The sequence below is a fragment of the Mesoplodon bidens genome (assembly GCF_964165515.1).
Source record: "Mesoplodon bidens genome assembly, chromosome: 4".
Classification (NCBI taxonomy): Eukaryota; Metazoa; Chordata; class Mammalia; order Artiodactyla; family Ziphiidae; genus Mesoplodon; species Mesoplodon bidens.
The window spans coordinates 11,356,318-11,369,373 of record NC_138160.1 but is presented as its reverse complement, the minus strand read 5'-3'; the positions used below and the strand labels follow the sequence as shown (position 1 = coordinate 11,369,373).

General features: G+C 33.7%; 1 pseudogene across 1 annotated transcript in view; it reads right to left on the bottom strand.

Annotated features, from left to right (window-relative positions):
• LOC308616300 (small ribosomal subunit protein eS26-like) overlaps positions 1–2,650 on the bottom strand; it is a 176,118-nt pseudogene extending 173,468 nt beyond the window's left edge. The window contains exon 1 of the transcript in view: positions 2,256–2,650. The product of the transcript in view is annotated as a small ribosomal subunit protein eS26-like (transcript). The remainder of the gene's footprint in view (positions 1–2,255) is intronic.
• Between the last annotated feature and the right edge of the window lie 10,406 nt (positions 2,651–13,056).

The following is a 13,056-nucleotide window of genomic DNA, read 5'->3' as shown; positions in this document are numbered from 1 at the left end:
ATTTTTAAATTAGAGTGTTTTTTTGTTTGTTCTTTGTAACTGAGTTGTATGGGTTTGTTCTATATTTTGGTTATTAACAGCTCATTAGATAGATATTTTCTCAAATAAATTTCCCCATTCCATAGGTAAGCATTTTGTTGATTGTTTCTTTTGCTGTACAGAAGTTTGTAGTTTGTTATAGTCCCACTTGCTGATTTTTGCTTTTGTTGCTTTTGCTTTTGGGGTCATAGTCAGAAACGTGTTGCCGAGTCCAACACCAAAAAGCTTTTTCTCTGTGTTTAATTCTAGGAGTTTTACAGTTTCAGATTTTACATTACATATTTAATCTATTTAGAGTTAATTTTCATGTGCAGTGTAAGATAGGGGTCCTGTTTCATTTTGCTGCCTGTAGTTATTCACAATACCATTTATTGAAGAAACCATAATTTCCCCACTGAGTGTTCTTGACTCCTTTGTCAAATATTAGTTGACCATGTAAGTGAGGGTTTATTTCTAGGCTCTCAATTCTGTTCCATTGGTTTATGTGTCTATTTTTATGTCAGTATGATACTAGTATGATTATTATAGCTTTGTAATATAGTTTGAGATCAGGACATGTGTTAGCTCCAGCTTTGTTCTTTCTCAGGATTGCTCTGGCTATATTGAGATTCATTTGTGGTTCCATACAAACTTTAGGATTGTTTTTCCTATTTCTGTGAAAAATGCTAGAAATTTATATGGATCCCATTGAATCTACAGATCAGTTTAGGAAGTATGGACATTTTAACAATATTAATTCTTCTGATCTCTGAGCACAAAATATCAATACATGAATTAAATCTGGAAAGATGTTGATGGCATATTTTTTAATCATCCAGAAGATGAGGGAAAAAAATGAAGTTGAGCAAACAAAAAAATTTGATTAACTTGATAGCAAACAAACAGTCCCCTTCCCTAAAAAATGAAAGAGAAAAAGAAATCAAATTTTAGAAAAACATAAATAAGGTGACAGATATCAAGGATTAGATTTAGAAGTATAAAATTAAAAATTACTTTAGAAATGAATAATAAAGTAACAAAGCAAAACAAATGAGTTACTAGAAAAAAAGATAATGTAATACTTTAAGAGAAATGTTAAGCAAGAAATAAAATTTAAGAAATGAATGAGATAAAATTATTTAAGAGAAAGTGACAAATATCAACTATAGGCAAAAAGATCCAACACATGAAATATAACACTTCACAAGGAATAAAAATAAACTAGAGAACAAAACACTACAAAGTATAGGTTCCTGGAATAACATTTATTTACCTCAGTTTCCACAGTCCTAGACAAGATGTTTAATGCTCAACAAAAACACAAAGCACACAAGAAAAAGCAAGACAAAAAAGACAACACACTCACAAAGAGCAAAACAATCACCAGAACTAGGCTGAAACAGGACACAGATTTTGGAAAACTCTGAGAGAGAATTTAAAATAACTGATTAGTATGTTAAAGGTCCTATCATAAAAAGTGGACAACAATTAAGATCAGAGAAATAATAAAGTACAGAGAGATAAAAATTATAAAAGCCAATGGTACTGCTAGAAACATAAAATAAAGTAAGAGAAATGAATAATACCTTCCACTGCTCAGAGACATGGCATAACTGCTGTGAATATATGAACTCGGAGATAAGTCTAAAAATTATCCAAATGTAACATAAAGCAAAGAGAGATTTACTATTGAAAAAAAAGTGCAACAGAATATCCAAGAGTTGTGTGACAATATTAAGCACTCTAACAAATAAATAACTTGAATTTAAAAGAAGAGAAAAAGAGTACAGGGCATCAAAAATATTTTAGTAAATATGAAATGAGAAGTTTCCATAATTAATACCAGAGACACCAGGGAGCAAAACAATGATTCTAAACTCTGACAATAGAAGGCAGGATAAATTCAAAACAAAATAAAAACAAAACACTCAAGCATATCATATTCAAACTCCTGTAAACAAAACACAAAGAGGCAATCTCAGAGGCATCTAGAGGAAAAAAATATACATTATATAAAAATGAACAAAGATAAGAATTATATCCTGCTTTTTTCCTTCAGAATCTATGCAAAAAATAAATAAATAACAACATTAAGTGTTGAAAGAAAATGTCAATCCAGAATTCTACATCCATTGAAAACTTATTTTAGTAAAAACTATTTGACTCATTCATCAAGATCTGTTACAATGTTAAATCATTTTTAAAGTCTTTTATTTTAAGTATAATTTCTTTTTTACTGTCTTCCCAGGGGACAGTATTTCTTTAGTTTTTAAGGACTTAGCTCCTTGCATGGGATTTGGTGGAGGTCATGGGGCAGTACCAGCAGGTCTAAATTGGGGTGGAGGTCTACAGTCCTTCCGCGCTTCCCGAGAACGATTCCTGACTACCTTGCTATGAATGGCACAACTCACGCAGTAATGCAGATTCTCATACAGCTTGGGAAGCACATAGGCATTGAAAACACTTGTTTCAGAAATGCCCTGACAGCTGCATCCTCTACAATGTGCCGAACAACGAACTTCTTAATGGCCTTATCCTTGGGCACACTGCAGGCACAGTTGGTGCTGTGACTAGGCTGCATGTGGCCGTGCCCCTTTTTGGCATGACCATTATTCCTTCTTTCCTTGGTCATCTTGGAAGCGAGAAGGCGAGAGAACAAGTTTTATAAAAAACTAAAATTGTGCTACCCCATGCTGTAAGCATTCAGGTTTTAACCTGCACACCATATTTTCCAGTATATGATATCATTAATCATCTAATTGTTTAAGCCAAAAACTTGGAAGTCACTTTGATTTACTCACTTATTTATTCTTCTCATAGCCAATCAGTAGCTCTCGCTATATCTTTCTCTGGAATAACCTTCATATCATCTCATTTATTTTTCATCTGAACCATAAGTACCAAGTGAAAAACATGTATGCTTTGGATTCCTACAGTGGCTTTCCAACTTGTCTCTTTGTATTCATTCATACATTTTTCTGATAACTATGGGTCTAAATGGTATCCATGATCAATTATTATTTTAAATGTAAAGTCATTTATATCTCATCTATATTGTCTCATAGGAAAATTTTCCCTAATGAGTAAAACTGTCTATTTATTTAAAACAAGAAAAATAATTTATATGCTTATTGAGTATTAAGATCCTGGTATTATATAATATATAATATTAATATTAAAATGTTTCATAGTGTGTTATGTTACTATTGCTCTACTATTACTATTGTTACTATTGTATTTAACACAGTGTATTTAGTATAGCTTTTAATTTTAATATAGCCTTTAATTTGGATTTTAATTAAATACTAAATAAAATAAACTTTGAAAGTGTAGCTATATTTGGTGCTTCTATAAGAGAAAACACTTTATAACCCCGCAATATTAATATTCCCTGTAAAAGATAATTTGCTAGAAGAACTAATTTATTTACAGTAGGTCTTAGATGCTGAAATAAAATAGGTGCAGTACCATTTTTAATTTTCTCTTAAGAAATCCTATATTTCAATATCTTGATAAGCTGGTGTTTGAGATGCTCTATGAAATTTATAAAATGAAAAAAAATGATCACAAAGCTAAGATAATGCATTAATGCTTTTTCGTTATTGTTTTTTTAACTTGTTCTCTATTTACAGGTTTCTTAAGGGTTGGCAGGCATAATATTATATTTTTAAGCTGCAAAAACAGATAGGGCATGACTTATGCCCTCAGTTAGCTGAAGTAAATATATTATATTAAATTATTATATTGTTCATAATTGTAGTATTCAACATCTGATCTGGCTTTTGATATTTCCAAATTACGGTAAGACAGGATTCATTAATTATAAAAAAAAATTAGATTTCTAGTATTAAGGTCATTGCCTCCAATATATCAGAAAAATAAAAGCATAACAAGCAAGCAATACTAAAAATATCTAGCTCTATTTCAGAGGGGAGTGGAATATAAAACTATATTTGATTTAAAATTTTTAAAAGTAAGATGGATTTTAAATATATTATTTCTTCATTTGAATTCCCATGAATTACATGAGAAAGTAACAAAGGAGTTACTTTCAGGAAAAAAAAGAGTGCAGTAACTGACAACAATCTTAGAACAATGTGTTCAAAATATTCTCATAAATTTGATCATGTAGAAGATAACAGCAGAATTATTTCAGCTACGCTGATAGCTAGCTCCACCTGATGCATTTTACCCACTGTGTTGTGATCACTGTTCATCACTTGTCTTCTTGTGTAAACTTCACAACACACTTTACTAAAAATCTTTACTTCTTAGACCTTTGCATATACTTGCTTACCTCTGCCCCAAACATTGCCAAGTCATGATTTCATGAGAAAATTGGATATTAAATCATGTATATGTGACTTACACATTCAGTAATGATCCACCCATGTGAAGAGACATGTTTCCAGAGAAGAGACAGCGGAGAATCATCAATGAGAAGAAAAGAGAATCTTCTTCCAAGTCTTTTTAATTCTAAGTTTAAACAGCCTTAGAGGAGCTTACAACTAATGACACCTTGATCAACAGAACACATGCATTTATCTTTTTTTAACATCTTGACTGGAGTATAATTGTTTTACATTGTTGTGTTAGTTGCTGCTATATAACAAAGTGAATCAGCTATATATATATACATATATCCCCATATTCCTTCCCTCTTGCATCTCTCTCCCACCCTCCTTATCCCACCCCTCTAGGTGGCCACAAAGCACCAAACTGATCTCCCCGCGTTATGCAGCTGATTCCCACTAGTCATCTATTTTACATTTAGTAGTGCATATAAGTAAATGCCACTCTCTCACTTCATTCCAGCTTACATTTCCCCCTCCCCATGTCCTCAAGTGCACTCTCTACATCTGTGTCTTTATTCCTGTCCTGCCCCTAGGTTCTTCAGAACCACTTTTTCTCTTTTTTTAAAGTCCATATATATGTGTTAGCATACAGTATTTATTTTTCTTTCTGACTTATTTTACTCTGTATGACAGACTCTAGGTCCATCCACCTCACTACAAATAAGTCAATTTCATTTCTTTATATGGCTGAGTAATATTCCATTGTATATATGTGCCACATCTTCTTTATCCATTCATCTGTCAATGGACACTTAGGTTGCTCCATGTCCTGGCTATTGTAAATAGTGCTGCAATGAACATTGTGGTACATGATTCTATTTGAATTATGGTTTTATCAGGGTATATATCCAGTAGTGGGATTGCTGCGTCATAAGGTAGTTCTATTTTTAGTTTTCTAAGGAACATCCATACTGTTCTCCATAGTAGCTGTATCAATTTACATTCCCACCAACAGTGCAAGAGGGTTCCCTTTTCTCCACACCCTCTTCAGCATTTATTGTTTGTAGACTTTTTGATGACGGCCATTCTGACTGGTGTGTGGTGATACCTCATCATAGTTTTGATTTGCATTTCTCTAATGATTAATGATGTTGAGCATCTTTTCATGTGTTTGTTTGCAATCTGTATATCTTCTTTGGAGAAATGTCTATTTAGGTCTTCTGCCCATTTTTGGATTGGGTGGTTTGTTTTTTTTGATATTGAGCAGCTTGTATATTTTGGAGATTGTTTGTCAGTTGCTTTGTTTGCAAATATTTTCTCCCATTCTGAGGGTTGTCTTTTGGTCTTGTTTATGGTTTCCTTTGCTGTGCAAAAGCTTTTGAGTTTCACTAGGTCCCATTTGTTTATTTTTGTTTTTATTTCCACTTCTCTAGGAAGTGGGTCAAGAAGGACATTGTTGTGATTTATGTCAAAGAGTGTTCTTCCTATGTTTTCTTCAAAGAGTTTTATAATGTCTGCTCTTATATTTAGGTCTTTAATACATTTTGAGTTTATTTTTGTGTATGGTGTTAGGGAGTGTTCTAATTTCTGACTCTGATTTTAGATCTTAAATGCGAAATCTACAGGTCCACTCAAGTAGTAACAACTAAAAATACATGTGTTCAGCCACATGTAAAAGAGCACATGTATTTTTAGTTGTTACTACTTGAGTGGACATGTAGACCTTGTATCTAAGATCTAAAATCAGGGTCATGACTATTCTACTCATTAATTCAAAAAAGGCAGAATAAAGAAAAATGTCACTAAAGAATAAGCTTCCAGCAATTCAGAAGATATCACAACCTAAACTTTTTTGTAAACTACAAGTTGACAACTAGAAATAAGCTCATTAGGAGAAAAGCTCAAGAAGTGAAAACCTGCATAATTCAATTCCAAGTTAAAGTTTGAGAAAACCTAACTAGCCAGAAATACACAGTAAATATCACACATGCAATATATGTAACTGAGTCTTCTAAACAAAGTCAGGTACATTACAAAATGTGTTGCAAAGTGTGCAAAGTTATCAATTTCCCCCAAAGACAGTAGAGAATGTTTTGAGAAATAATACTTCAATAGCTGTAAAGATGTTTGCAAACAGGTCAGTGGAAACATTTCTAAGAACAGAAAATTTCAGGCTTGGGATGTTTTAGTATATTTTGTACCCAGAGTGAAGATGACTCATGCTTTTAGAGCTTGTCTTGTCACTGCTCCAACCAGGTTGAAATGTTTATTTGCACATTTGTTCCCATCCTTTAACTATGGTGACATTTTTGTTTTTTCTGGGAAGAGCTGATAGACTATGGAACAGTAATGAGCCATAGGCAAATCTCCAAGTCAGCCCTAATTCTAAACATAACCTATGATGACCACTCTCCCCAATGTGTTGAACAATACCTCCATCAATCCAACATGAAACACACCAGGACTCACACAAGAATAAGACTGAAGTGAAGACAAGGAATAGAGAGTACAAAGCAGAAGTCTTGAGGTAATGGAAGCAAAGAGAAAACCAATTTCAATTTCAACTCCTTGTGAAGAAAAATAAAGAATTAGAAAAAATCAGGATAAATATTATATGAAGACTACTACCTATTGAGTTGATAGCTATTAAATTGTACATACATACATAAAATTTAACCTGAAATTGCTACTTTCTCTAGAACGATTCCTTATTCTATAAAATCTAGTTCTGATATTTTTGAGGAAGATAAATTGTGTACACTCTTGACACAGTTATATTTTAATAACATATTAATACTATAAATAGAATAAAACATATGAAAAAAATTTGATTTAACCACCTAATTAGCATTTATGCTAAAAGAAATACAAGATAAATGATTCTTATAATAAATATAAAATGATTTATTAATTATGTCCTCCACCATGATATTGGCCAATCAGCAGAAGGCCTAACAGGGGCAACAATATTTAAATTCAAACGCCTTTGATAGTGGTTAACTAGCAGTCAGATGCACAGATCACTTGACATACATTTTTCAACTTTAATGTTATAAAGATTAATCTGTCAAGATAGGAAGAGAAAACATATCTTATTTAATAGTTTCTTAGCATGATTTACAACTTAGAAATTGTGACATGTGGTGCAAACACTTCCATTTGTTCTGCTTTCCTAAGTCCCACAGAGGTTAGGGGTGAGTATATATCTGAAGTGAAATTGATTTAGAGGTATAGAAAACTTATTTCTATGTTGTTGTTTTCTGTTTGTTTTTTTTTTTTTTGGTACACGGGCCTCTCATTGTTGTGGCCTCTCCCGTTGTGGAGCACAGGCTCCGGACGCACAGGCTCAGTGGCCATGGCTCACGGGCCCAGCCACTCTATGGCATGTGGGATCTTCCCAGACCGGGGCACGAACCCATGTCCCCTGAATTGGCAGGTGGACTCTCAACCACTGCGCCACCAGGGAAACCCTATTTCTATGTTTAAGTGAAGAAACTCATTGTTCCATTAACATAGTTACATTATGTAAACAATAAATGGTTTTGCTATGTAAATTTGCATGCAATTCTAATACATTTATTCTCATTTTAAATGCTTAATGATATTAGGTTGGTTTGATTTTCCAAATATAAAGACAAAAACATTTTTCATTGCAAAAGTATCCCCATGATTACTGTAGGTAAACATATAGAATGTAATTCTTTTTAAAAATTTCTTCTTTTGTCTTTGTGCAGTAGATCCTGATAAGAACAACATATCTTTCAGTTGTTTTTATCATTAAAATCATAAAGCATTATAATAAAATGAGAGCCTATCATTCATGACTATGGTTACAGATGGAAAATTCTGTAATTACATTTGTATCAATTAATGTGTTCATCGGTTTTTGTATATAGAACTCAGCACCCTATTAGGTCTTAGAAGGATGCAAGACAGATAAGTAGGTGTTCCTCACATTAAAGATCTACTGTGAAAGTAAGATTTGAGTTAATCCTTGAGTCATCAGTTAAAATTCATAAATAAATACTACAAATAAACTGGAATTGGCAGTAACAACTTACTCCTCCCATGATTATTTTGGGACAGTTGTTACTAATTAATTCTGACAAGAAATAAAACAAAATGTATCACTTTATTTTCCTCTAAGGTACATCATTATCAATGAGAAGAAACTTACAAATTACATAATAGATCACAGATAACTTTTTTCCTTCTTACAGATTAGGAACTTCTAATGAGAACAGTTAACTGCAGAAGTTACTGGGTAGAAGTTTCAGAGATTTTTTCATGAATATTTTCAAATAATAAAAATTATCATAAACCAATCTGAAATTTATAATCACAGCAAATGATGACTGACTATATACACATAGTATATATAGTCATTATATACGTTGCAAAGTAGCAATTCAGAATGAACTGGTATTCATGGGATTTACATACCTTCTGTGTCAGGATGATTTATTTGCCAAAGAATAATGTTACAAATATGTTCTAAATTCAAAATGTTTCTGCTTCACTACTAACTGATTTAGAATGAGTGGGATATATAAACAAATAGATTCACATTGAAAATTTCAAACTAGACAAATAAATCACATTTGGTTTTGGACAAAAGAATTCAGAGGAAGATGGTAAACAACAGAAACATGATCAGTGGCTCATGTCATTGGACATGGTGACAGGAGAAATAAACAAAATACCAGGCTCTTAAAATATTTCATTTGCATTTAGGAGTAAAAGAGTGTCCAGCGACAATACATGGTCTGTCCATGTGGATCTCCTTGTTATGAAAAGACATCCTAGAGCTTTTGCTCCAGCAATATCCAATGAATTACTAATCCTGCAAGTACTGTGTGTCATCTTACTCATTATCAAGTCTATCTTGATTAAAGGAAATCTCAGGGATCACATAATTTTCACACAGCGTGGTTAACTTCTTTTGCAGGGAAGAAAGTCAATTTACAGGAGCTGTGCCAGACTCACGAATAAATCACCTGTTCTAGGCCATGCATATTACTCGGAGCCTTGGGTACTTTTCCAAAGTCATATCAACATTGGATTTGTTAAGTACGGATAACATCAAAAACTGAGAACATTGTGGTTTTCCTCTCATGTTCTGTTTGAACACATTAATCACTGCAGGAATTGTCCCTATTTCCAGTTGGCAACTTAATGAAGTGGCACAACAAATATCTACTACATGTTGTTGGTGGTGGTGGTCATGCCGTGGTCTTTTGATTTGAACTGTTGTTTTGGATGTCACTGTATTCTTTCACTACTTGATGAATATTCTAAACTTTTCAAGCTTCATAGACAACACATGATTCCCTCCCCACTGCTACCTTGCAAAGTATAGGAAAGTCAGTCATAGAATACAGATTGAGGGCATTATAAACACTAACTGCTACTACAAGGGAATAAATATATTTATTATTTGTAAAGGCATGCATATATATCAAAAGGTTGTTTTGTCATTTTTAATGTTTTTTTGTTCTCGAATCATAAATTTCACCTTACAATTGTACATCAAATTTTATTGACAAATGAAAACATTTTTCTCTTAAAGACATGGGAAATAGTCATGTCCTATTTTTTTCTGATTGTTTTTGGCATTGCAGACTTTGTGCTGTCACTTTTATTTGGATATTCACATTTTCCACATATACCAATTGTGCAAAACAGTAATCACCACGTTTACCTAATTGGTAACAGGACTCTCATTTCAGAACTATGGACATTTGAAAAAGAGAAGATTAAAAGATTGTATTAACCCTAAGTGCACAAAACGTATGCACTTAGGGTTATGTATGACTCAGATCCCTCCCATCAACATAACACCAGAATCCGGAATATGATTGTCATGGTGTGTGTGTGTGTGTGTGTGTGTGTGTGTGGGTGGGTGTGGGTGTGGGTGTGAGAGGGTGATGGTTTTCTGCCTCTAGGATACGTGCTCTCGACAGTCTTGTGAGATCTCATCTGATCCTACTATTTTGGGATGCTTAACCTGAAATTTTGGTAACAAAGTTTTACTTTTGTGTTTTCAAATTGCATCCAGTATTAATAAGATTCTTTGCACTTTGAGGTTCAGAAACACTTTGGACCAGCAAATCGTACATATACACATGCACTGTGTATATATTCAAAGCATCACAAGACTTCGTTAATGTCAAGTATGGAGTTCTCTGTTGGTTCCATGTATTCTCGGTTAATAAAAGAGGAAAAATTATCACTGCAGTGTCCATTTATTAATTACAGACAGGCAGACTACCATAGTTCTAATCCTATCTATTTGGGGCAATAAATAGGAAGTCTTCTGAATTAGAGAAGACTTAACCACAGGCCAATTTCTAAATAGAAAATCAAACACAACTTACCAGTTTCATTTAAAATAAAATTATTACCAGTATGTAACTTAAATGATTATCCAAGTTATCAAAGTACTTGGAGCCTGGACTATACTCTGAAGTGGAAATTAAAAGGCATGAATCACTGATGAATTCTTCCAAGGCTTAGCATTATTTTCTGAATTGTCAAGGATTATACTGAGGGTTTCTAAGCAAGACAAAGGCAGAGTTTGTCTCTAGTTTCATATACCAATCAACAGAATCAAGAATGGGAAAGGGAAGTTGTGTATCAGTCAGTTGCCAACAGCGCTTCAATTGTTTGAAGGTAAAATATAAGAATTTAAGAGGTGTTTCTTCCTTTCAGCCACAGGGTGTTAGCCATGAGGAAATCATCAATCATCTTCTAATTCTCTTATGGATAAAATAAATACCAGAGGTTTATTTACTCAATAGACTAGTTTCCCTTTTGAGAAACAAAACCCTCCTCCTAAACAAATGATTTGTCTGTGGAAGTCAGTGTGTTTCTTAGAGCTTGGAGTGTGAGTTTGTTTTTTAGTTTTCTTTTTTTTTTAACATATATACATTCATTTTCTTATTCTTTTCCATTATGGTTTATCAAAGGAGATTGGATATAGTTCCCTGTGCTATACAGTAGGGCATTGTTGTTTATCCATTCTAAATGTAATAGTTTGCATTTACCAACCTCAAACTCCCAGTCCAACCCTCCTCCCCTCCCCCTTGGCAACCACAAGTCTGTTCTCTATGTCTGTGAGTCTGTTTCTCTTTTGTAGATAGGTACATTTGTGCCATATTTTAGATTCCACATATAAGTGATATCATATGGTATTTGTCTTTCTCTTTCTGACTTACTTCACTTAATATGATAATATCTAGTTGCATCCATGTTGCTTCAAATGGCCTTATTTTGTTCTTTTTTTGTGACTGAGTAGTATTACCATATGATCCAGCAATGCCACTCCTGGTCATATACCTGGACAAAACTATAATTCAAAAAGATACATGCACCCTTATGCTCATAGTAGCTCTATTTACAATAGCCCAAACATGGAAACAACCTAAAGTCCATTGACAGATGAATGGATGAAGAAGTTGAGGTACATATATACAATTTTTTTTTTTTTTTTTTTTTTTTTTTTTTGCTGTACGCGGGCCTCTCACTGTTGTGGCCTCTCCTGTTGCAGAGCACAGGCTCCAGGCACGCAGGCCAAGTGGCCATGGCTCACGGGCCCAGCCGCTCCATGGCATATGGGACCCTCCCGGACCGGGGCACGAACCGGCGTCCCCTGCATCGCCAGGCAGACTCTCAAGCACTGTGCCACCAGGGAAGCCCTGTTTGTTTGTTTTTAATCAACATGAATAAAGGGAAATAGAATGAAGCAATGACACATTACAATGGAGGACCAGGAAAGCCTCTGCCAACCACGAAGGATACTCTGGATTAAAATTGCCCTTCATCTTTGTTTCACATCAGACCAAATTGGCCAAGCTTTTTATAGCCTTGGGAAATGTGGCTTTACCTCTGAGGCTGGCTCTGAAGGAACTGACAGCAGGAGGAAGTCTATTGACTGCACTGCCTGAAGGATGACATAAAGCCCTTCCTTGAAGAGAGAACTACATGGGGTGACTTCCTGTCTACTACACCAAAGGAAGTTAAAGCTGTACTCATAATGCCCTACACGTGGGGACATGTAAATTCTGATCATTATTGGAATGAATAAATATAATGCAGTATATCCATATGATGCAACATTATATAACATTTATGCAAGAACAAATGTGTTTATGCAAGAACATAGGTACATTTTACAAACATATTAATTAGAAAAAAAGAGATAAAAGAATATCTATGATTCCATTAATATAAAATTCAAAACCAAGCAAAACATACCTATGATGTCACAGTAAGAATAGTGGGACATTGTGTAAGCACTTCTCCCTTTAAAAAATAGGTCAGACAGGACTACAACCACTTCTCTTTCATCCAGACTGCACTTAATTAAAACCAGTGCCCAGTGCTCAATTTATCTCCTTGATTACTTACTTATACCAGTGCTCAATTTATATCACCAGTTTGGTTTTGGAGAAACTGAGAAAGGTGGATAAATTAGAAAAATGTTAACAATTATTTTATAGTTAACTCTTGTTTTTATTCAGTTTTTTACTACACCAAATTTCCTTTAGGGGAAATAATAAAAATTAAGATTCATGAAGAAACAGGAAATAACCTTTTGGTGTAGTCCTATTCAGTGACATTTAATGAACTGTTGTTGAATACCTATCTAATGTCAAAACAGTGTCATTTAATAAGGTTGATAATTAATCACACCTGATTTTTACATCCCAAACAATTTTCATTCTAACGGATGATACTGAGA